Genomic DNA, 26498 nt, shown 5'->3' on the forward strand with positions numbered 1-26498 from the left:
TTCCAACTCTATGTCACCTCTTTCTAATGATTTGATTTAGTTTTTTTACCAACAGAGCCATGCCACCTCCTTGACCTATCTGCCTGTCCTTTCGATACAACCTGTATCCATGGATGTTAAGCTCCCAGCTAAAATCTTCTTTCAGCCATGATTCAGTGATGCCTACCACGTCATACATGCCAATATTTAACGATGCTACAAGTTTACCTACCACATTCCATATACTGCACACATTCAAATATAGCACAGTCAGTCCTATAATCTTTTCAATTTTGTTCACCTTTTACATTGCAATTCATCCTGTTGATTGGAATTTAGCCCTACTGTCAGTCTCTCCTTGCTAGGAGTCTCACTACACACTGCTTCTGTTTGCAATCCAACTTCCTCATCCTCAGCACTATCACTCTGGATCCCATTCCTGCGCCAAGTTAGTTTCAATCCTCCCGAACAACCCTAGCAAACTTGCTCCAAGGAGATTGGTTCCCATCACGAGTAACCCATCCCTTTCACACAGGTCATACCTTCCCCAGAAGAGATCCTAATGATCCATAACTTTAGGACTTTATTCCCTGGAGCGTAGAAGAATGAGGGGAGATTTGATAGAGGTATATAAAATTATGATGAGTATTGATAGAGTGAATGCAAGCAGGCTTTTTCCACTGAGGCAAGGGGAGAAAAAAACCAGAGGACATGGGTTAAGGGTGAGGGGGGGAAAGTTTAAAGGGAACATTAGCGGGGGCTTCTTCACACAGAGAGTGGTGGGAGTATGGAATGAGCTGCTAGATGAGGTGGTAAATGTGGGTTCTTCTTTAACATTTAAGAATAAATTGGACAATACATGGATGGGAGGTGTATGGAGGGATATGATCTGTGTGCAGGTCAGTGGGACTAGGCAGAAAATGGTTCGGCACAGCCAAGAAGGGCCAAAAGGCCAGTTTCTGTGCTGTAGTTTCTATGGTTCTATGGTTCTAAATCTGAACCCCTGCCCCCTGTACTAGTTCCTCATCCACGCATTCACCTTCCAAATCATTCTATTCTTACCCTCACTGATGCATGGTACATGGACCATTCCAGGGATTACTACTCTGGGGGCCCTGATTTTCAGTTTACTACCGAGCTCACTAAAACCTTTCATCAGTACCTCCTCACCTTTCCTGCTTATGTCATTGGTACCAGTAAATACCAAGACTCCTGGCTTGCCACCCTCTCCCTGAGAATACAATCGACCCAATCTGAAACATCCCTGACCCTGAAACCCAGGAGGCAAAATACGTTCCAGGTGTCTTTATCACAACCACAGAATTTTGTCTCTGTTCCTTTGACTATGGAATTGCCTATCACTACTGCAGCCATCATTACCTCTCTTCTCTTCTGTGTCACAGCATGAGACTCAGCGCCAGAGACCCGGACACTGTAAATGCTTTATTTCCCTACCTTTCTGGCCCCACATTCTGCCCCTCTTTCAATTCCCCATCTTGGCAGATATGTAAATGCATTGGTCCCTGAGTTGTCCCTGGTAAGTACCAATGCAAGTTATAGATTGTTACAGCAAATGCACTTAATATCTACACAAGAAGGTAATAATGAAATTGGAAGAGAACTTCATTAATGTAATAACCTTAGACAATCCCTTGATAGCTTGAGAAAGGCTGGGAAATAGAAAGAAAACACATTTAGGAACTGGCCTTTCAGGCAGTTGGATTTGTTCTGCTCAGTTTAGTAGTGGTTCATCTGATTTAACTTACCTCTTTCATCCAAGCCAAACTTTCTTTGTGTCAACTTACAACCTAATCCGGCAACAGCGTTCGATTTGCTGGTTGAAGCTAGGCTGACATGGGCAGTCATGAAGTGGGTATTTTTGGCATTGATTACATTGCTTTGTTTTGTCAGAAACGAGAACGAAGAGATTTGTAAATGGATCCAGCAACTGTACCTCTAAAGAAGAGAAAGAAACTTGTGATAGTGCAGCATTTCACGAGGGCAAGTATATGAAGAGCATGAGAGGATCGATGAATGCAGACATAATATCATTGAGCATTGGAACTAGGAGTAACACTTGGGATGCCAGCAATTTACTGAATATATAGTCAAGAAAATGGAAGTAATTTTCATGGATAATATGAACTTGGAAGAAGTATGTGAGACAGTGGGAAAGAAAATAATGTAAGTGTTATGTTTTGTAATTCCGGAAATTCATTGAAAGAAAAACACAGGAGCCCAGGAGACAACTCATGTACACTTCACTTTTACTTTATCGAGGTGTGCACTTATGATACAGTGGTGTAATGACATAAGCCATTCATGTATTTTTACCTATAACCTGTAACGAATTATGTAAACAACAAATAATGTTAATAAAACAACACTCCTCCCTGCTTAGCTATAAACTCAACTCAATGTAGAATGCATCTCAACTCACACTGCTCTCTAGTTGTGGAGGATTTCTTACTCTTGTAGGTGATGTTTTTCCTGACAAGGTGGGTCATTCTGCTTGGCAGCTGATCCTTGTGGCTGTGAAACAATCTCATATTAGAATAGAACTTCATTGTCATTGCTCAAAACTATATTTCTAGAGTCTCCTCTGTGGTGGTTGTAGCGGTTGACTCTGGGAGTGCAGGAAGTGGTTCTGATGGCTCTGGACACCTTTCTTCTGGATGTGTTGGCATCCTAAAGAGTTGGCAAGCTGCATGTTCTGCTCATCTATCCCAGGCCACTAGACAATGCTCCAAGCCCATGTTTTCATTTCGACCACACCTAGATGATTGGCATCTAGATCCTCCAACACTTTAGCTCTCAGCTCGGATGGTACAACAATTTTCGATCTCAACGTAAAGCAAACCGCATCAAGAGCAAGTTCATCCTGGCACTGGTAAAAATGCGGGAGCTGGAGTTTCTGCTGGACATTCCAGCCATTTTGAGATGCCATGTAGAGCCCAGACAATCTGGGGTCTTCTCTAGCTTCACTTTGCATCATCTCTCCTGTAATAGGGAGACATGCAATTTGCATTAGGGAGAGTACATTGAGGAGTGTCCTCCTTTGTAAATTTTTTAGGTATTTCCTTTCCCAAGAGTAAGTTGACAACCCATTAGCATTTCCATGATTAGTTGTCCTCTTGAATTCAATCTTGTAATTGCATTCTCCAAGAAAGAGAGCCCATCTCCGCTGCTGTTGGTGGAACACCTTTCTGTGGATTGAAAGTGGACACTAGTAGTTGTTGAGGGTAAACTCTCTCCTATACAAGTACAGAATGAAGCTTTTTACACCCCACACCAGACTCAAGGATCTCTGTCAATATGTGCATAACTTTTCTCTGTGGTAAGGGAATGTGGTGAAAAGGATATGGCGCATTCACTTCCATCGCTCATAATATGTGACATGACTGCAGTTATACCATAAGGAAAAGGCAAGCTTCACTGGACGATGTGGATCACAGTGTGTGAGTATAGTGTCTGATGTCACCATTTCCTTTTGGAAGGCTACGTCACACTACTTTGTCGATTGCCATTTCTTCCTGATCTGTAGGAATGAGTTCAAGGGGTGGAGCACATTAGCCAGGTTTGGCAGGAACCTGTTATAGTAATTGACAAATCCTAAAAAAAGGACTGCAACTGTGACACGTCATTTAGCCTTGGGGCATCCACCACTGCTTGAATTTTCTCAGCAGAATTGTCTAATGCTTGTGTGTCATTGGGGTGACCACAATAAGTGATGCCTGGTTTAAAGAATTCACACTTGTTACATCGTGCCCTGAGCCCATGATCTTCTAATCTTTTTAACACTGTCTTGAGGTTTTGGAGATGCTTCTTGTCATCCTCACCAGTAACAACGATGTCATTCAGATAACATTGAGTGCCTAGACAGCTTTACATCACCTGGTCCACATCTTTCTGCCAGAAGGCAGGTGCAGATATTACTTCAAAAATGAGCCTATTACAGCAATATAGTCCTTTGTGAGTGTTTATGATGAACACTTTGGACTCTTCTTCCATTTCCATCTATAGATAGGCCTCAGCTAAAATGTTTCCCTCCAGAACGGTTTGTGAATATATCCTCAATACAGGGCAGAGCACTCTTTTATTAGGTGCAATGGTGAACAGTAGCCAGATCAGAAATGCTGACCAAGTCAACTAGTTCCCAAAGAGAACTCTGATAGGCCAGTCAGATAGTTCACTGCTGCTCAACGATAGAACACAAAAAAATCATATGTACAGTTAAGAAACATTAAAAAATAGTAGAAATACTGGAGTCATGATGATCATGATGAAGTCTGCTGGAGAGAGACATTTATACATATGCTGTCCTCCATAATTCAAAAAGATTGAAGGATAAGGTTGCAGGGTGACAAAACGTGGCAGGAGAACTTGGAACTAAAAACTAATCCCTACCGAGAGAATACAGCACCTGTTCTTTCTGCACTGTTCTCCAGCAGTTTAAGGACTAAGTCCGGCTGGAACATAACTCACAAGTGCTCTTGAAAGTCAGGTATTAACCCTGCCTACCAACAACCAAGCATTGCCATTCTGGTCCCCTTCATATTGATCTACTTTTAATACTAGGTTGACGGTGCCCTTAAAATCACCACAGATCCAGATAGACCAATCCTTCTTGGCTACTGGAACCATTGGCATTGTCCATGGGCTCCACTCAACATTGGAAAGAATTTCTTCAGCCTGTATGTAATCCAGCTCATTGGCTACCTTCTCATGAATGGTATGAGGAACTGGATGGGCTTCGTAAGACTTGGGCATGGCATTTCGATTTAACACTACTTTACCCTTGATGTGTTTGAGATTTCCAGTGCTATCCTTGAACTGCTGTGGCATCATCCAATACCTTTCTTAATTTACTTTCAGTTGACTCTATTGAAGGGGATGTGGCATGCAGATGGTGAATAGATCTCCAAGCAAGTTGTAGTTTTTCAGCCAATCACGACCCCACAAAGCTGAACTTCTAGTGTTTAAAACATAACAGTCCAATGTGACTTGTTGGTTGAAGCATTTCACTGTTACGAATATCATTCCCACAGGAATTATATTTTCTCCAATATAAGTTCTTAGTTGGATATCTTCAGGCTTCAGTTCAGTATGTTTGAAATGCTGTTCCAACTCATTTTGTGGAATGACTGAAACTGCGAAGCCAGAGTTCAATTCCATCTTGATTAATTTGTCATTCACTCTGGTGTAAGCCGTATTGCTTGTCTCCTGTTAGCTTTCACATTGTAAATCTCAAGGCTACTCAGTCCTGTATAGCTCTTGTCATTATCAGATTTTTCATCAATAGCACATAGATTACTGCTCTTTCTGAAAATACAAGTTGACTTTTGATATTTTTCTCTTCCTTGTGGAGTCCATTTATTTTTGTCTGCCCAACGTCTCTTTGTACTGTTACAACACACACACAACCGCACCAGCTTCTGGGTTGAAAATACAAGTTGACTTTTGATATTTTTCTCTTCCTTGTGGAGTCCATTTATTTTTGTCTGCCCAACGTCTCTTTGTACTGTTACAACACACACACAACCGCACCAGCTTCTGGGGTTTAGACCTTCCAGTTCTCCGCAATATGGATAGCTGGCGTGGCCCCTTTAAAGATTCCGGACAGCCCTGCTCATTGGGAATAATGTTTTGAGTGCCAATAATTGAGTATTTAAAGAGCACCTGAATGGAGCCTTAGTGCTCAATTGTAAGCCCAACCAGAGATATCTAGCTTTTTGTTTTGTGCTTAGTTCTCTTTTCTTTTTAAATCTTTTTATTGAGTAAGTATACAAAAAAGGTAAGCCATATAAACATTAATACAATGTTAAAGTATAATAAAATTCCAAAAGGTATCAATACCAAAAAAAATACTACAAACAATGTAATTTAAACATAAGAAACCAAGATAACATAATAGTATACTAAATTTTATATATATCAATGGAAAAAAAGAAAAAAAAAACCCCAAAAAAAACCCACCGTGCAACTAACTAAAAGCAAGGCAAAGCAATGGGCTAACTTGAAACCAAACAGAGTTAAACTTAAAATCACGTCCTCAATCCCGACCTCCATTAAAAACAGTGAAAAAAAAACAAGAAGGGTAAATATTACATTAAATGAAAATATCGAATAAAAGGTCCCCAAATCTGTTCAAATTTAAATGAAGAATCATAAAGGTTACTTCTAATTTTCTCCAAATTCAAACATAAAATCGTCTGAGAAAACCAAAAAAAGGTAGTTGGAGCATTAAGCTCTTTCCAATGTTGTAAAATACATCTTTTCGCCATTAAAGTAAGAAATGCAATCATTTTGTGCTTAGTTCTCAATCCTAGCCTTGGATACTCCAGCATTTGGGTCTGAACCATCCTCGTTAAGGATTCTCATCAGAGTATGATTGAGCCAGTATGGACCCAGCGGGGTATCAGAGTCTTTCATCTGCTGTGACCAGCCACAGCGAGAAGACATCCTGCAGATAAACCACCTCCAGGTAGCCGTTTGTCAACTCTGGCAAGGAGCAAGCCAGAGTCACTTGGGAGAGCCATTTGGTCACTCTGTGGATCCAGTATATCTTCTAACCCCAGAGAGATTCGACGGCGACCCAGACTCTAGCTGTGGCTTCCTCATTCAATGCTCATTAGTGTTCGAACTTTGGCCGTGCTGGTTCCCCTAGGAGCATGGAAAGGTAGCCTTCATTATCTCTCTTCTGACTGGAAGAGTCCTGGCCTGGGCCACCCACATTGGAAATGAAGGTTGGAGGTTTGCTCAGATTTGGAGGAATTCCTGGCCCGTTCCACCACCCTTCTAGAGCCAGCTGAGCCTGGGACCATCAGATAAAGGTTCGACAGGGCGGATGGTCTGCAGCTGACTACACTATTGAGTTATGGACCTTGGCCCAAGAGAATGGCTTGAACAGGGAAGGCTAAGCCACTCGATACCACCACCGACTCTGAGGTGAACTGAAAAATGCCCTCGCCTTGGGAGAACCAGCAGAGGACTTAGAGTATATCGTCAACCAATCCACTTGTTTCGATAATCGTCGGGCAGAGCGTAAGTGGAACCACATCAAGAGGTCAAAGAGGCATAACCCGAGCCTGACCTCAATGCATCGCAGTTCCACCGCCCAATCTTGGACCATCACCAGCCCATCTCCTGCTCAGGATCCTGTCAACACTATGCAAATCAGTCGCAGAAGAATCTCCGCCATTGAGAGATTCCGCCGTCAGAGTTGAGGTTGCTGCTATTACTATGAAGAAGCAGGTCACTTGTGGGACATATGTCCAAAGCTGCAGCTTTCAGGAGAATTCTAAAGATCATGATGGACTGTGACAGTAACAGCCAGTGCCACATCATGGATTTTGGTGTCACACTGAGGGTGGAGATCTCCTGGTGTAAGAACCGACAAGAGGTGAATGCTTTTTTGGACTCTGGGGCAGATGGAAATTTCCTGCATTTGGGGACAGTCTGTTGGCTCAATATATCACTGCCAGAGTTAAGCCAGTCCATGCCAACAAGTGTCTTGGATGGCCATCTGCTTGGTTCCGGGCAGATCCAGCAGCAGACATTGGTCTTGCGGATGAGGATAGAAGGATCATGCAGAGGACATTAGTTTCTATATTATTGAGTCTCCTCACATACCCTTGATCCTCGGGCACCCTTTGGATGTCCCAGCATAACCTGTCTGTGAACTGGAAGGAAGGGAGGATCATTGCATTGTGCAGCTGCTACTAGAAGGTATTTTTCAGCTTGGTATTCTATCCCTGGACTCTCCCTGGTATTCTATCCCTGGCTGAGGAGGGGGCAGACTTCTGTTCAGGGTAAGCTGAAGCCTTTAGGAAACAGTCCTACCTTCAAAGGCAGACAAGCCAGCTCCAGCCAACAGGCCTGTGCAAGTCTCAACCCTGTCCAATCAGGGGTGCGCTGGAACTAGCTCTCTAGTTCAGGAGCAAGCCAAGAAGATGCCCAAGCAGTCTGGAACTCTAGCAGCTAAGCTAAAGGGCTCCAGTTGTCAGGTCCTATCTAAGGGGAAGGCTCCATAAAGGAGAGCATTGGAGCCTAGTCCCAGGAGCACAGGGACCATTTGTTTGCCTCGCTGCCAATGCCTGAGGATTTGGGCTCTGATTTGGTCTTTGTTTTCACAAAAGATCCTTGTGAACCAATTAAGGAGACACTGGGTTCTGCTAAATCAACTCTGCTACTAAAGAAGCCTCAGGAGTCACTCTCTGAATAAAATTCGGGATAATTGCAGCACCCAAGCTGGTAGAAATCCCTTCCATCGACAAGGATGTGGAAGAGATCTTCAGAGAGGGAAAGGCCTCGACTCTGCCACCTCACCGACCCTATAACTGCGCTATAGATCTACTGCCTGGTACTTGTCATCCGCGGGGTCGATTATACATGCTTAGGCCCAGAGAGAAGAATTATGGGGGAGTATATAAAGGAAATTCTAGCCCTGAGATTCATTCAGCCCTCCACTTCTCCAGCTGGTGCTGCCTTCTTCTTCATACGGAAAAAGGACGTGAGCCTATGGCCATGCATTGATTATAGAGGGCTGAATTACATAATGATCAAGAATCATTACTTTCTTCTACTCATGAACACTGCTTTTGAGATTCTCCAAGGGGCAAGGGTATTCTCAAAGCTAGACTTGTGAAGCGCCTACTATCTGGTTTGAAAAAAAGAGGACAACAAGTGGAAGACGGCATTCAACACATCGACCGGTCACTATAAATACCTGATCATGCCCTTTGGCCTTGTGAATGCACCAGCAGTTTTCCAGGTCTTTATAAACAACGTACTTTGGGATACACTCTATAAGTATGCCTTTGTCTACTGGGAAAAGATCCTAATTTTCTCAAAGTCCATTGAGGACCACTTTGCTCACCTCAGAGATATCCTAAAGAGACTTCTTGATCATGGATTTTACCTCAAGCTGGAGAAGCCTGAATTTCACATAACCACCATTTCATTTTTGGGTTTCTAATGGGAATCTCAAAATGGACCCTAGTAACGTTCAGACAGTCAGAGATTGGGCACAACCATCCAGTGTGAAACAAGTCCAAAGACTCCTGGAATTTGCCAGCTTTTACTAAAAGTTCATCAGAAACTTCAGCTCAGCGGCAGCTCCACTGACAGCACTAAGAGATCCATGGGCTTTTTTGTTTGGACTACCAAAGCGGAGGCTGCTTTTGCAGAGCTTAAACAGCAGTTCACGATAGTTCACATTTTGGTTGTACCTAAGCCGGAACTTCCATTTATCATTGAGGTGGATGCCTCAGACATTGGAGAGGGTGCAGTGTTGTCTCGGTGGGGGTCACCTTCAGACAGTAAACTGCACCCGTGTGCGTTCTTTTCCAGGTGGCTATCCCCGGCGGAGGAGAACTATGACATCGGAGACAGAACTGCCTGGGGTCAGTTTGTCTCTGGAGGAATGGCATCACTGGCTTGAGGAGGCCCAGAACTCTTTTATCGTCTGGGCAGACCACAAGAACCTGGTTTACATTCAGGAGGCCAAGAGATTGAATTCCAGGCAGGCCAGGTGGTCTCTTTTCTTTAACCACTTTAGTTTCATCCTAATCTATTGACTGGGGTCAAAGAACCAGAAGCCTGATGTCTTGTTCTGTCAGTTCGATGAGCCTGAATAAGTGGAGCAGCCGACCACTATTTTACCCCATGCCAAGGTGATAGTACAAATTCATTGGGGAATCAACACACTTATTCGCAAGGCCCAGGCACAAGGGGAGATTCCTCAGAACAGCCCTCTGAGTCAACGGTTCATTCCTAGTTCCAGCCATTTTCAGGTTTTTCAATGGGGCCTTGCATCAAGAATGAGTTTTCACCCAGGGATGTCAAGACCTTCAAGTTCATTAAGAAAAAATGTTGGGGCCCTGGAATGATGAGGGAGGTCCAACAATACATGCAGGACAGAACATTGGTGCATATCTCCTGACTGCAACTCAATTGCATCCCTGTCTGCTGTTTCTGTAGATATGGCAATTTCAACCGCTCTTTTAAATTGTGAGTTGTGCTTCAGTTAGGAACCATTTTTGAATGCTTTCTTGCAAGGTTCCACAAACTAAATGATCTCTTAGTGCATCAATAAGCCCTTCACTGAACTGACAGTGCCTAAATTCTTCAATTCAGCTATGTTCACTGAAATTAACTCCCCTTCCTTTTGATTCCACTTAAGAAACCTAATTGACAGTGGTTTTGGTTCTAAATGTTCCTGCATTATGTTCACAATATCAGCAAAGCTCATTTCAGCTGGATTGTTTGGAGCAGTCAAACTTCTGAGCAAACTGTATGCTTTTCCATCAATTTCACTCAGCAAAAGTGACACTCATTTCTCATTAACTATTCCATTTGCTTTAAAATACTGCTCATATATAAAACCCAACTACAGTATGTGTTGTGCAATTGAATGTATCTATTTTTCTGATGTAGACATTCATTTCTGCTTCTTTTTAAAAATTTCCTATTATTATCACCCTGTACTCATTGTTTATGAACTTGTGTATTTTGTTCATTTTCTGTCTTTTTTTTAAGTCGAACACTTTTCTCCACTTGTGAAGAAAAAAAACTACTGCATTTTTTTAAACTCGAATATCTCGCTGAGAGAAAACTTCTGTAGGTACCTTGATTTTACTTTAGTGAGGCACGTACTTATGACCGGTGGTGTGATGACGTACGCCATTCATATACTTTTACATACAACCAGAAATCAATTATCTAAACAGAATGCTTAATGAAACAATATATTTACAATATTACTCAAATATTACTGACATATTAAATACACAACAGTAAGTTCAATGCCAAGTCGAGTATTTGTTCTTATCAGCAGTCCTTGGTCCTGTTGAAAGCATCATTGCGTGTTAACCCCTTTAACTTGTCCATCCTCGTCAGTGTGTCATTCTTTATGCTTAGGTTCATTAGGTTTGTGCTTCATCAGAGCACTCTCTTTCAATGAATGGATGCCTCTGAGGTGAGTTCACTGTTGTGAAGTGCTCAGAGATAAGAGAGTGAATTCCAGTTAATTGGGGGACATTGAGACCAATGCATATTGCCCAATTAGGCAGCTGCCTCAATTAGCCGATGTTTCAAGGAAATAGTTAAAAAGGTCTAAAAAAAAGATGAACTATCATTTAACTGAGTAACATATTATGCATTTAAGTGAAATGCAGAACACATTAGAAAACTACAATACTATAAAACTGTATTAGTTCCTGAATGGTTTTTGACAGAGGAATTCGTCTAGTGTTCATGTTCTTTTGATGGATCATAAATGAACAAAATCAATGCAGAGACCTGGTGCAGATAACGGACTGTCTTTATATAATGCAATCGATGATACCTTCAAGTGTTTCATAGTTCCTAACTTATTGAAGTAGTGAAGTTGTTTCATTTTCACTCCCATCCATTTCTGGCATTTCCAAGCCTGAATGCTTGAAACTGCAGTGAGCAAAACAATTCTGACTTGTCTTACAGCTTATTTCTCGCCAGCTGTCAATGACAAAAATTGCTGCTTAAAACAGAAATACATGCAACTATTGCTATTTAAAAACTGTTTGCTCTAAGCACAGTATAGTGTCTAACAGCCATACAAGTGCACCTGACTGATGCTAGCAAGAAGTTGTTCAGCAACAGTCTCCTCTCCCAATTAAGTGGCATAGTGTCCCAAATAAATGAGGGAAAATCCGGCAATTTTCTTGATTAGTTTTTGTTCTTTAAGAGTTATCCCACAGTTAATCAGTTGCCTGATTACCCAATGGCCCAATTAACCAAAATCCACTGCATACACATATCTGTGGATTTTACTGAGAGGTTTTGGAGCAAAATCCATAAATAATAAAGATACCCAATCTGAAGCATGCTTTATGGAAGTTAATGTGGATACAGAAATAATAATCACATGCTGTCCAACGGATAGTTTGATTAAAATAAAATGACCAGTATTTATTATATAACCGCCACAGATGTTTCTATGGCTTGCTGCTCCACCTCACTTAGGCCATGTTTGATTGAATACTTACTGATACCAGCATTACAGGCACACTGTGATAAATAACGTGTACCATTTTTCAGCAAGGATCAATGAATGGCAACTTAAAAGAGTGCCAATAAGTTTTGCTTAACCTGTCCTGCTGAAAGGAAGAAGAAACAGGACTCAACCAAGGTGCCGTGGTGTTGAGTTCTGCACCCTCACGCTGAGTGCAGTCTACCTCTCCTCTCAGACAGCACTTGAGTAACTAAGTGCCGTAATCAACAAGATACTCCTCCTCCTCCCACCCCTCCCCCACCTTTTTACTTTGGCTTCTGCCTCCTTCCTGTCCAGTCCTGATATAGGTTCTCGGCCCCCAGTGTAGATACTGCCTGACCTGCTGAGTTCCTCCAGCACTCTGTGTGTGTTTCTCAAGATTTCCTGCATCTGCAGAATCTCTTGAGTTTATGAAGCTCTGTGCTGGTGATGCTGCTGCCAGTGAGTATTTCATTGCATGCATGTAATTGCACGTATGACAATAAACTTATCTTACACTTTAAAAGAAAGAAGTGAACTAAGTGCCTAGAGGGCATTTCATTTCCAAAAAGCTTCCAAATGATCGGAGGATGGTGCTGTTCTCTGATGTGAGGGGAACAAAGAAGGGATGAGCGTGATTTTTGAATGGTTTAGTCTGCCTTTATGCTGGGAAAGGTATTGAAGGACTGCTACAATTATGTTCAAGATAGCTTTCCTGTCTCATGAGATTATTGAAGCTGGTGTGAGCTGCATTCAGGTCTTGGGGATAACGCTTGTGGAACCAGCAGCCGCTGTTTTCTTTCGTTGTATCCTGTGTGTGTCATTTCAAAGTTCAAAGTACCTTTATTATACAGAATCAGAATCAGGTTTATTATCATCTGCATGCGTCGTGAAATTTGTTAACTTAGCAGCAACAGCAGTTCAATGCAATACATAATATATAAGAAGAAAAATAAAATGATAATAGATAAATAAATCAATTACAGTATATGTATATTGAATAGATTTTTTAAAACGTGCGAAAACAGAAATACTGTGTATTTAAAAAAAAGTGAGGTAGTGTCCAAAGGTTCAATGTCCACTTAGGAATCGGATAGCAGAGGGGACGAAGCTGTTCCTGAATCGCTGAGTGTGTGCCTTCAGGCTTCTGTACCTCCTACCTGATGGTAACAGTAAGAAAAGGGCATGCACTGGGTGCTGGAAATCTTTAATAATGGACACTCCCTTTTGAGACACCGTTCCCTAAAGACGTCTTATTGGGTACTTCGTAGGCTAGTACCCAAGATGGAGCTGACAGGATTTACAACCTTCTGCAGCTTCTTTCGGTCCTGTGCAGTAGCCCTTCCATACCAGACAGTGATGCAGCCTGTCAGAATGCTCTCCACAGTACAACTATAGAAGTTATTGAGTGTATTTCTTGACATGCCAAATCTCTTCAAAATCCTAATGAAGTATAGCCGCTGTCTTGCCTTCTTTATAACTACATTGATATGTTGGAACCAGGTTAGATCCTCAGAGATCTTGACACCCAGGAACTTGAAACTGCTCACTCTCTCCACTTCTGGTCCCTCTGTGAGGATTGGTATGTGTTCCTTCGTCTTACCTCTCCTGAAGGCCACAGTCAGCTCTTTCATCTTACTGACGTTGAGTGCCAGGTGGTTGCTATGGCACCACTCCACTAGTTGGCATATCTCACTCCTGTACACCCTCTCGTCATCACCTGAGATTCTATCAACAATAGTTGAATCATCAGTAAATTTGTAGATGGTATTTGAGCTATGCCTAGCCACACAGTCATGTGTATATAGAGAGGTGTGTCAGTGTTGATCATCAGCGAGGAGGATATGTTATCACCAATCTGCACAGATTGTGGTCTTCTGATTAGGAAGTCGCAGATCCAATTGCAGAGGGAGGTACAGAGCCCCAGGTTCTGCAACTTCTCAATCAGGATTGTGGGAATGATGGTATTAAATGCTGGATTTCTAGGTACTGGGCCTGAAAATTAGGCAAGCCAGTGAACTCGGTGGGAACTGCCACAGCCACATCATGTGACCCTACTCTCAGCAGCAGCAGCTGCAGCAGAGTTTCAAATCTCACCCTGTTACAGATCCACTGGAAAACCACCCAGATACCCTAAGAATTTAGCTCCTATATAATGTTCACACACACACACGCTCCTACTCAGTAAAGTGGAGACATGCTGCTGCTTTATTGACTTATACTACCTACCTCAGATGCTCCAACCTACCCACTGTGTTCTGAGAGGAAATACGCAGTCTTCTTAAAGTAGATGCGGCAATACATATATGGACCAAAGTTTATATTACTAAGTCTGTGCACATCTGTGAAACCCGTAAATAGACTATAATTGGCTTTTGTGTGAGAACTTTCAATGCTTGTAGCGGAATTCTTTGAGAGGGTTTATTTCTATTCATGATTATTGTTACTACACTCTCAACGCTTCTTCTTAATTAAACATGGTGAAGTGTTAGAGGCCTCAACCACCTGCATCTTATGGGGTGAGTGTCTTCTGGTGACGGGAGAAGTGGTGATAAATAAGATAATGTTTATCTCAAAGTAATAGACTGGAAGTCCTCCTTTCTGTTGTCACAGTGGCATGAGTATGATGAGCTAAATGAGTGTAAATTTAAAATGTTTCTGTAAATCTATCGTCATGACAATATTACAGGGAGTTGCTATTGTTGAGAACTGTTGCATGGAATGATCACTAACTGCTTTATTTAAGCTCTGCATGGTGCTGTTTGTGTGAACAATTTAAATTAACACATTAATAATTCACCAAAGGTGACACACATATTTTTTGTTTGGATTATGTGTAACTTAATTCATTTTCTCCAGGTTCACTAGTTCTCCAAGTCAGTTTAGCAGTACTCCTTTATTTAAACAAGAGTATTATTTTTAATCAATAAAGACAGGGAAAAGCCAAACATAAATCATTACAGATGTTTAACCTTTAAAAGAATTAATGACAAAACCATGTTGATGAATGCTGACAATTCCCTATCTCATTTGTCAAACTGTATTATATTATTACCTCCACCTCCCAATTTTCTCTCCACACTACTAGGATGTGTGGCCTGTGGGTCATTGACTCCTGGCCTGCACAGTTCATTTAATGAACAAATGAGCCCCTTCAGACAGAGCAAAATCACAGTAGGTGGAGAGTTTCATAAACTGGAAGAAAAAAGTCACCTTAGAATGTACCACTTCTAGTTAGAAACATAGAAAACCTACAGCACAATACAGGCCCTTCAGCCCACAAAGCTGTACCTTAGAACTAACTAAGCTTACCCATAGCCCTCTATTTTTTTAAGCTCCATGTATCCATCCAGGAGTCTCTTAGAAGACCCTTTTGTTTCCACCTCCACCGCCGCCGCCGGCAGCCCATTCGACGCACTCATGACTCTCTGTGTGAAAAACTTACCCCTGACATCTCCTCTGTACCTACTTCCAGGCACCTTAAAACAATGCCCTCTTGTGCTAGTCATTTCAGCCCTGGGAAAAAGCCTCTGACTATCCACATGATCAATCCCTCTCATTATCTTGTACACCTCTATCAGGTCACCTCTCATCCTCCTTTGCTCCAAGGAGAAAAGGCCGAGTTCACTCAATCTATTCTCATAAGGCATGCTCCCCAATCCAGGCAATATCCTTGTAAATCTTGTCTGCACCCTTTCTATGGTTTCCACACCCCTCCTGTAGTGAGGAGACCAGAACTGAGCACAGTACTCCAAATGGGGTATGACCAGGATCCTATATAGCTATAGTTTTTGTCATTCTTTCAACAATTCAATATGAAATACTGAAAAAATACAAAAATTCTAAAATTCAATGTCAACATTTCAGAGAGAATGGTCATTGATTGACCTACAAAATCCAAAGGACTGAGAAAGACTTTGTGCCTGCAACAGGATTTTCTGCTCATGTTATACTTGGATCAGGAAATTTACACAATAGGAGTGAACGGAAGGTGCATGGCTGACTAGGATTCCATGCTTGGATCAGAGTTATTCTTGGACCAGGCGCATGTTTATCTATATTCAGGTGAAGCAGAGTTTTCACGCTGGAACACAAATTAGAATGAGGTTACGAAGACTTTTTCTAGACGCACACAAGGATTTTGTTGTGTTTTCTCAATTAGCTTTTAACACTTATGTTTTATTTGCAACTGCAGTCTATTGGTGACTCTGAAAGAAGATAGGCTTCTGAATGTTGTGAGACCTACTTTTGTCTCTCTGTGAGAAGCCCTTAGAAATACCGACAAGAAAACAAACGATCCTAAGTTATTTAAACAGGAGAGAAAGTTTAATATTTGGTTTGTGGAGCTTTGCCAATGTAAGGTCAGAATTACTAGGACAAAGGTGTCCTGTGGCTGAGTTAGCCATTTTTGCTTTGCCACTATTGGGATAGTGTGGAATGAACTAAGTCCCTGTTGAGGTACATATATGCTGATGTCACAGACAAGGATACCATTAACAGAAATGGACTGCAATTTGTAGTAACACACACAAAATGCAAGAAGATTCCATCAAATCAGGCAACATCTGTGGAGGGGAATAAAGAGTCAATGTTTTGGCTGAGATCCTTTATTAAGATTCTTCATCAATTAACATTTGCAGGCTCTCCTTCAAAACAGTGGATGACCATATGGCTGATCAATAACATGACATGTTAAAAAGACCAAACTAGAGTAGTACGTAAAAAAAAATCTAACACCAATATGTATCATGAGTCATTAGGAGAACTGACCAGAAGCTTCATCAAAGTGGTAAATCCTTAAACACAGGTGCAAGGGTGGAGGAGTTTATCGGGGGAATTCCAGTGTTAACGGCTTGACAGCTGAAGATGCAGCTGCCAGGAAGGGGTAGATGAAGATCAGTGGTGTGCAAGGAGGAGCATTTGGAGAGGTGCAGAAGTCTCAAAGGGTTTTAGGGCTGAAATACTCCCTCAAAAGCTAGCAAATCCTGAAGAAAATGATAAGACAGCTTGAGAGTGACCCAAAGTTATCAAAGACAGAAATAGATGTTGGGCTGGAAATAGGACTAGAAATGGCAACAATGCCATTAAAGCTGCAGATACATGGAACAATGGGGTGCATAGGGTGTCCAGGAAGGGGTACCACCTCCAGGGGAGGGTCTTGTCATATCCATTGATCCCCATCAGACACTCAGCTCTCACTTGTGGTTCCAAGTAGTTGTTTGCCTGTGACAGTGACCACACCCCGGTACATCGCTTTGACAGGTGGGCTAAATCAGGTGATGGTAGCCCCTGGTGTGATAGGGACATGCCTGTCCTTCCATGCAAAGTCAGCTGCAGCAGATTGGGCAGATGAGATCTACAGTGAGATCCAACTGCCAGGAAGGCAGTACTGCAATGTTCCACAGAGAGTGACAGGCATGATAAGGCACAGCAGACATCATGGTCTTCGAATGCAACCAAGGAAGACCCCAGTTTGTGATGTTTGTTCATTCCACTGGTATGAACTTCCAGACTTCTGAGGTTGAGAGAGTGGAACTGCTTTGCCACTTTAAAAACTCTCCCGCACAGGTTTCCTGTCATTGTTGGACATAAACTTCAGAAATTGGTATGGAGATCATCTGAAATTACAGAAGAATTATGCAATGATATTTGTTCCTCAGTCACGGATCTTTACATAGCCCTAGGTCAGGCTTGATTTTTTTAAACCATATTTCAACATTTGATCTTACTGCAAATCTGTCTTTCAAGCCAAACCTAAGCTATTCTAGGGACATTACAGTTATTTAAAATATGTACAAAGTATGAGCAACATAGTGGAAGGTTTATTTCTTCCTGTTAAAGATTAAGACACATCATGCTAATACAGGAACCGTAAGTTACCATCCCAACTAAAATAAATCTGATTCAGAAGCCAAACCACAATCCAGATTCCAATGTCATAGTGCTGTTCACTTTTGTGGATGCCATATGGAACATTGAACTATCATAAAGATCGAGTTCAAGTTTAATTGTCATTAAACCATGCACATGTATACAACAAAATGAAACATTGTTCTTCCAGGAGCAAGCTGCAAAGCTCAGTACATATAGTCACATAGTCAGTACATACGGTCACATACAGTACATATAATCATACATCACCCTCTCATGCAGAGTTTTAAGTTCCTATAGTAGTTTTTGAAGATGAGAATGGAAATTCACTCCAAGCATATGTTTCATTAGAACTTGAACTACACTGTTAAGAGGTCTGCTGCTTGGTCCTGGTGTGGCAAGCCGATCAGTACTTTGGTCATTGCAAAGTTTTGGGGAGCCTTGGGCTTATGCAAGGGCTATGAATCATTCACAAAGGAAAAGATCCATGGGGATTTTACCAGGACTGAGTTATAAGGAGAGGCAAGGTAGGCTGGGATATTTTTCCCTAGAGTGTTGGAGGTTTAGAATGACTTTATTGTGATATACAGGAAACTTGTGGGCATACTTTTGAAGTGACAGGAGAACTGTTTAAAAGGACTTGCTGAAAGATGTTTCACACATAATGTATCAAGCAAACTGCCTGATAAAGCTGAAAGGGTTGGTACATTTACAATATTCAAAAGATATTTAGGTGTATTTATATGTTGATAAGCTGAGAGGGATATGGGCCAAAGACAGACCAATGGGACCAGTTCTGATTGATACCTTGGTCTTCTGTGCTGGATGACTATAAAAATGGGCCATATGAGGTCAAGGACGAGTGCAAATTGGTTGGGTGAGAAAGGGGGACAAACTTCTATAGATGTGCGGTAGTTGGCATCCGTCTGTCTTGAAGGACAGTGGGTGATGATGATCATCATCACAACCCTGAGCAGAGAGTATGGAGATCCTGGGATGTCTAGTCATCAAGATCCCCCTCTTGGCCTTACCAGTGTAGTCCAAAGGAAAGCTTATGAAGCAATATATTTGGTACCAGTTGGCTGCAGGAGCCGCTGGAAGAATGTTCAATGACGTCCAGCCGCCAGATTTTCTGACTGGGTTTACTCCTATATCCTTCGTCTCTCTCAAGGCTGCCCACAAGACAGTGGGGCTATTTACCCATAGCTGGGGGTCTGGTTCAGAAGCACCAGGGTGTGTCCAGACACCGCTGGGCCTGCGTGCTACATGTGCAGGGGCCAGACCTCCTCCCCGTCTTCTGCAGTTCAGCCTGAGTCAGAAAGGAACTCAGTTTCCGTATATCGTCAGCGAGGAGGCGCTACATGAGGGCTGCTGTTGGACAGGCTATGTACTGGCGGGGAGTGACTGACACATTCAGCTCTCCTTTTCGCAAGACTGCTAGCTAGCGGTGGAAGCTGAAAGTCAGAGCAACAAGCACTACCCACTACACTACCACACTAGATGTGTCACAACAACCATTTTGACACAGTGGAGCGTATATTGACGGGCTGCATCCTAGCCTGGTATGGAAACACCAATGCCCTTGGATGGAAAATCCTATAAAAAGTAGTAGATATGCTCGAGTCCATCACAGATAAAGCAGTTAGAACCATTGAACACATCTATACAGAACGCTGTCACAAGAAAGCAGCATCCATCTTCAGACACCCTCACCACCCAGGACATGCTCTCTTTTCGCTGCTGCCATCAGGAAGAAGATACAGGAGCCTCAGGACTCACACCAGCAGGTTCAAGAACAGTTAGTACCCCTCAACCATTAGGCTCTTGAACCAAAAGGTGTAATTTTACTCAACTTCACTTGCCCCATCACTGAAATGTTCACACAGTCTATGGACTCACTTTCAAGGACTCTTCATTCTCATATTCTAGATATTTATTTCTAATTTCTTTATCATTAGTATTTATTTATTTTTGTATTTGCACAGTTTGTTGCCTTTTGCCCAAGGTGGTAAGATCTTTCACGAATTCTATTATGGTTATTATTTCCTTATGGATTTATTGAGTATGCACTTAAGAAAATGAATCTCAGGGTTGTATATGGTGACATATATGTACTTTGATGATAAATTTACTTTGAACTTTGGAAGTCAGAAGACAATCACATTAAGAAGTGTTATGACTCAGCTTAGTAAATAGGATTGGGATATAGGAATGGATGAGTATTGGGGCCATGGAGTTGGTGGATCAGAGTTCAGGCATGAGTCCCATCGGGGCATGAGGGGAGCCAAATCCAGGGAAATTTGAGAGTGCTGTGGGGTTAGTGTCTCGGCAGCTCATGACCTAGTCAAATTGGTTGGATGGGACCAAAATCCAGGGTTGATCAGAATATTGGGGGAGATGCATAGGTGAGGTGAAATTGGGCCAATACCCTGGAGAACAAGCCTAAAAGTCTGAAGGTAACTAGCAATTTGCCATGGCTGAGCAAAGCAAAAACATGATTGTCCTTGGAGTGACCGATTGCTTCAGGATTACACATTTTCTCAGCCATCACAAGATATTTGTTGATGGTGGAACAATACCATTTTACTTCCATCTGTTGCTGAAATTGCATCAGATGTGTGTTTATCATTCAATCAAATTTGGCAACAACATGAAGCATGACATCAGCAGTTAGTGGCATCTGTGGTGGTGCTGCTATCTCCCAGCTCCAGCATTTAGGATTCAGCCCTGACATCCAGTGCTGTCCGGGAATAGTTTTCACATTCTCCCTTTGACTGTGTGGGTGTCCTCCACATGATCCAGTTTCCTCCCATATCCAAAAACAACATGCACAGACACCAAAGAAGCAGATGCTGAAATCTGGAGCGATGCACAAATCACTGGAGGAGCTCAGCAGGTCGGGCAGCATCTGTAGAGGGAAACGGGCAGTCAACGTACACATCTAGACCCTTCTTCTGGTCTGCAGTGAAGGATCTTGATTCAGAAAGTTGACCGTCTCCCTGAAGAAATACTGCCTGGCCTGTTGAGTTCTTCCAGTGCTCTGTGTGTTGCCAAGAACGTGCAGATTGGTTGATTAATTAGCCCATAGTGTTGGAATCTGGGGTGTGTTAATGGGAATGTGGTGAAATTGCAATGGGATGAGTGTAGGAGTGTAAGGAGGAAGTTGTCTATCTTGTGCTGCAGTGGTCAATTTTCACTGTCCATTGCCTTGATGGCTTTCTTGAATGTCTGTACGAATCTTTCTGTCAAGTCATTTGTGGATGGATGATAAGGGGCAGATGTAAAGTGCCTGATTCCATTGTTCTTTACAAAATTTTGGAATTCTTCGGACACAAATTGTTATCAGTTGTCTGTGCAGATTTGTTCTGGTGTGCCATTCCTGGCAAACATGGTCCTCAGAACTGTAATGGTCTTTTCTGATGTGGTTAACTTCATTTTGATGACCGCTGGCCATTTGGAATGTGCATCGATGGCAATTAAAAAAATAGAGTCCATAAATGGTCCAGCAAAGTTGATGTGCACTCATTGCCATGGTGATGAGGGCCACTCCCATGGATGGACGGGGGCATGAGGTGGTGTGTTCTGGATCTGTTGACATCCAGAGCATTCTTTAACTTTAAACCAACAACCATCAGGGTCATGTGACCTGTTCCCACAACGGTAACATTTCTTTGCTTCATTTCTGTTCAGTGACATTTTATTTGTGGCATATTCTGTAGATTTTTGTTGTATCTCAGAAGCACCTCGTGCGGCCGTTTCTAATGCTATTGAGATGTTTAGCACTTTCTCGAATGTAAGATCTTATTCACACAGGAGCTTCTTCTGTGTGGTTTCACAGTACATGCCACACACTAACCTGTCCTTCAATGCGTCTGATAGACCAGCTCCAAATTGACAATGTTCTGATAATTTGCGCAATTTAGCACAATATTCAGAAATGCTTTCATTTTTGCTCTGATTCCATTTATGGAATTTAAGTCTTTCAGCAATGACCAGCAGTTTGGGATTTAAATGCTGTTAGAGAGAGTCTACTATTTGCTTGAACGTTTTGTCAGCTGGCTTTTCAGTGGTTAACAAGCTCTGTAGCGGGCTGTATGTTTACGTGCCCATTACACTAAGATGCTGGCTTTCTTTTTTTCATTAACTTCGTTAGCATCACAATATAACTCTATTCTTTCAGTATAAGTTGCCCAGTCTTCAATGCCACTATCAAATGCTGTAATGGTTCCAATTAATGTCATCCTTGTTATGTTAATTTATCCTTGTTATGTGAATTTAGCCTCAGTCCCTTGTTAATTTAGCCCCAGTCCCCTGTTTTCTTTTTGACTCACGTGACCTTTTTTTTGCTGGTGTCCTTACCTATCATAATGAGTACATGCAACCACTAATCAGACTCCAGCAATGATGTTTTTGAACAGGAACCTGAGGTCCCACATAGATCTTCTCAAACCAGACATATGATGTGATATGGAGAACAGACAGTTCAAACACTTGAATGCCAAGTCAACACGGAGCTTCAGTGTGGGACAGTCAGTTCTTGCACGTGATTACCGGACTGAAAAGTGGCAGCCGGGCACAATTTCTGCCATAGACGGGCCACTGACGTATAGAGTACAGGTGGGAGAGAACGTATGGAGACGTCATGTGGACCAAACCCTGGATGCTCAGGTGAAAAACTCAACAACACCTTGCCCGGTCTCCCCTGACATAGAAGCAAACACTCCTGATGTGACCACATCAGCCTCATCTACAGATAAACCTGTCATCAGTGCTGAGGACACACCTGACGTACCTGTGGAGACTCATTCCCCAAAGCAAATGTTTCCAGACAGATGTTACCTGGAGAGGCAGAGAAGAACCCCCCCCCCCAGAGACTTGAGTTATAATTATTATAATAATTATTATTATATTACTTTATTATAATAAGGTATTATTAAGTTACTAAGTAAACAATTGGTAAGCGTTGTATGTTAAGGGTACACATATTTGTTTAGTGTAGTGCCTCCATTAAAAAAAACAAATGAAAAGGAGGAGTGTGCCATATAACCTACTGTATAATATAGGATTACTTTATGTTGTACTAATACACCATATTGAGCATGTGCTATTAGGCACGTATGAATCTGTATATATGTGTGTTCAGTTTGGTTTTAGTTAGTAAAGAACCCTGTTGATTTAGCTCCCTTCTCCAGCATTTTTATTAATGATGTTGTTGTGTAAACTGGCCACATACACAACAGTCACGAAAATAACTTAACAACATCTACATTCAAATTCTTCCATTCGTTTCCTATTCACGAGAAGATTGTTTTACCTTGGAACGATGTCTATCAATCATAGCAATGCTGAGAATGGAAACCAATAAGGAAAAGTAAAAACCAATAGAGAAGTAAAGGAAAGTGAATTCTGTCCCATCCCCTGCTGCCATTCCTTGGAATTCCAGAATTCAGGACAATTTACTTTGACTCAGAGATGCATGAAAGGGGACCAAGTAGTATTGAGAGTTTGATACTGGGTTGTTAATGTATCTACTTCAGCTACTTCCTTTAGAAGCTCATTCCATATATGAACCACCCTCTGCATGAAAAGACTGCCCCTCAGTACCCTGTTAAATCTCTCCCCTCTCACCTTAAACCAAAGCCCTCTTGTTCTTGATTCCCCAACCCTGGGAAAAGAAAGAATATGTGCATTCACCTTATCTATGCCCCCCATGATTTTATCCACCCCTATAAGATCACCCCCTTAATCTCTTTCATTCAAATGGATAAAGTAATAATCTGCTCAGTCTCTCTCTATAGCTCAGTCCCTAAGTCCTAATAACATCCTTATACTTTTTTTTCTACACTCTTTCCAATTTAATAGCATCTTTTATATCATAAGGTGGCCAACACAGAACCTTCCATTCCGAATGTAGCCAAACAAACATCTTGTACAACTGCAACATGACAGCCTAATTTCTATACTCATTTCCCTAACTGATCAAGGTCAGCCTGCCAAAAGCCCTCTACTCCACCCTATCTACATATAGCATCACTTTCAGGAAACTATGTACTTGGAATCCTCAGTTCATCTATTCTAAGGCGTACTCTAGGGCCCTGCCAAACGCTGTGAATGTCTTACTCTGATTTGCCTTCCTAAAATGTACTTGCATCTTAATCTGAATTAAACTCCTTTGTGATTTCTTGGCCTATTTACTTAGCTGATCAAGATCTTGCTGTGATTCTTGGTAACTTCATTCATTGTCTATGACACCTCCTATTTTAGTATCATCTACTATGGTTTCATCCAAATTATTGACTTAGATGACAAATAACAATCTTAAATTGGTGTTAAGTTCCTCGAGTATGGTAACTGGCACTGACAAGTATTTTATGAAGCCTGACTGTAAATTCAGTGTCCACAGGATGAATCATTGGTTCCACAGAACCCTAAGGTACAAACGTTTGTAAGAAAACTAGTAAACCTTAGATCACAGGTGGAAATGACCAACCGAAGGTCATTCAATTTCTCTCAAGTTAAAGTGAAGTCACAATGAGAACGAATGACATAGCCTGGCAGTCAGCGCAACGTTATTACAGCTTGAGGCACCGGAATTTGGAGTTCAGTCTTTCCATTCTCCGTAAGGGTTCTCTGTCCATCCTCCCTGTTGAACACCTGGATCTTCTCTGGGTCCTTTGGCTTGCTCCCACAGTCCAAAGATGTACCAGTTAGGTTAATTAGTCACTGTAAATTGTCCTGTGATTCGGTTAGGGTTAAATTTGGGTCATTGGAGGCTGCTGGGTGGTGGGGCTTGGACAGGGTTGCCAACTTTCTCATTCTCAAGTAAGGAACAAAAGTAGCAGTCAAATACGGGAATCAGCTCTCTATCACATCCGGCCAGCTTTGCCAAGGAATCACAGGTGAGCTGAGCTGTGATGAGGCACTCATGTGGTAGCCTCACAGTTTAATGTGGTTAGGACTTGAGGTCATATCTGGAATGAATCCTGGTCAGATGAGTTCATGTTCCAACTGTTCCACCCTTTTGCGGATAATCAGTATAATCAGTGTAAAAATAACTGCTTATTCATGAGTTCAAACTAACATCTATGAAGCAACTGTATTAGTGTCCTGCGCCACATGGTATTTGCTCTTTAAAAAAATGCAAACATAGGAAAAAGAAAGAAACATCTTGCCTCTCTGGCTTCTTTCATCTTTCAATGAAATCATGGGAAATCCATAACTAACCATATATATTTGCTATTTCTCCTATTTCTTAATGCTTCTGGTTATTAAAAATATCTATCAAGCTCAGACTTAAGATTAACAATTGAAACAAAGCTATTCAAAGTTTCTACCACCTTCTAAATATGAATGTGCTTTTGAACTTTACTCCTGAAATGGTTTCAGTAAAGAAGCTCCAGTGGGTATGGCCTTATTTACAGACCATTCTCCTGCTGCTAGATTTCCTAGTTGGAGGCAATAGTTTCCTTACATCCATCTTGTTTTTTTCTCTTATTCTCTTAAATACTTCAATCGTATCACCCATTAAATTTCTAAATTACAGAGAATATAATCTTAGTTTCAATACTTGCTTCTAATTTAACCCTGTGGGCCCAGATATCATTCTGGTATACCTATGTTGTGCTCTTTCCTTCCTAAGATGTAGTAACCAGAATGCTCATGGCTTCACATGTGATCCATTGGTATTAGCAGTCTTATGCTAAATTCATCTCCCTGCTGAACTGGAAGAGTAAGTATAACATGTTCAGAGTTCAAGTGCAGAAGCTGCAGAGGAAATTGTTTCTGCTCTCTAGTGGCTGCTCTGTAACCTTGCACCCTCTGAGGAAAACCACAGAGAAACAGAATAATGTGGATACTGGATACTGTCCTTTATTTACAGTGATTGGCATGTGTAGGAAGGAATGCATGATAAATAATAAGAGCAGGGAAAGAGTTAATTTAAGCAATAATAGCTTGTATTTATATATTTATGTTGTTAAGCAACTTTGATACAGTAAAACAGACCAAACTAAAATAAAAAAATAAGACATTTTGGAAACACTTAGCTGATGAAGCAGCATCTGCGAAAAGAGAAATAGTTAATATTCAGAATTCACTCATCCACCCCCCCACCCCGCCGTTCACTCAGTGTTTCCAGTATTTTCTGTTTTAATTTCAGTTTTCCAGCATCTACAATGTCCCAAGATATTAATGCTGAATATCCCAAGATGCTTCATTGGACTTATCGAGCCCCTTCTCATATTAGAAGTGACCACAATTTTGACTAAAAGATTTTAAGCAGTGAATTGGGTCGTAGAACGACCTGAGGTTTGGATGATATAAGTGCTGGGCCAGATTGAAAAGGTCAGGGTGTCGGCAAGTAACGCACTGTTTCAGCTCACTACACCGTGAGATTTACTTGCTGTTGTGCTGAACTGAGGCACAAACAGGGTCATACAACTAATGGGCTACTGAATCGGCTGCAGTGATGACTGGCTTCATGGCTGTGGACTCACATTCATGAATTTCAAATCTGAATGTTATTTGCTTACTTTTATTGTTCGCAAGATTTGTTTTTTTTCTGCACGTTGGGTATATTGTGGTCTTTCTTTAATGGGTTCTATTGGGCTTCTTTGTTTTTTGTCTGCCTGTAAGGAGA

Source organism: Mobula hypostoma, chromosome 8 (genome assembly GCF_963921235.1).
Source record: "Mobula hypostoma chromosome 8, sMobHyp1.1, whole genome shotgun sequence".
NCBI classification, from domain to species: Eukaryota; Metazoa; Chordata; class Chondrichthyes; order Myliobatiformes; family Myliobatidae; genus Mobula; species Mobula hypostoma.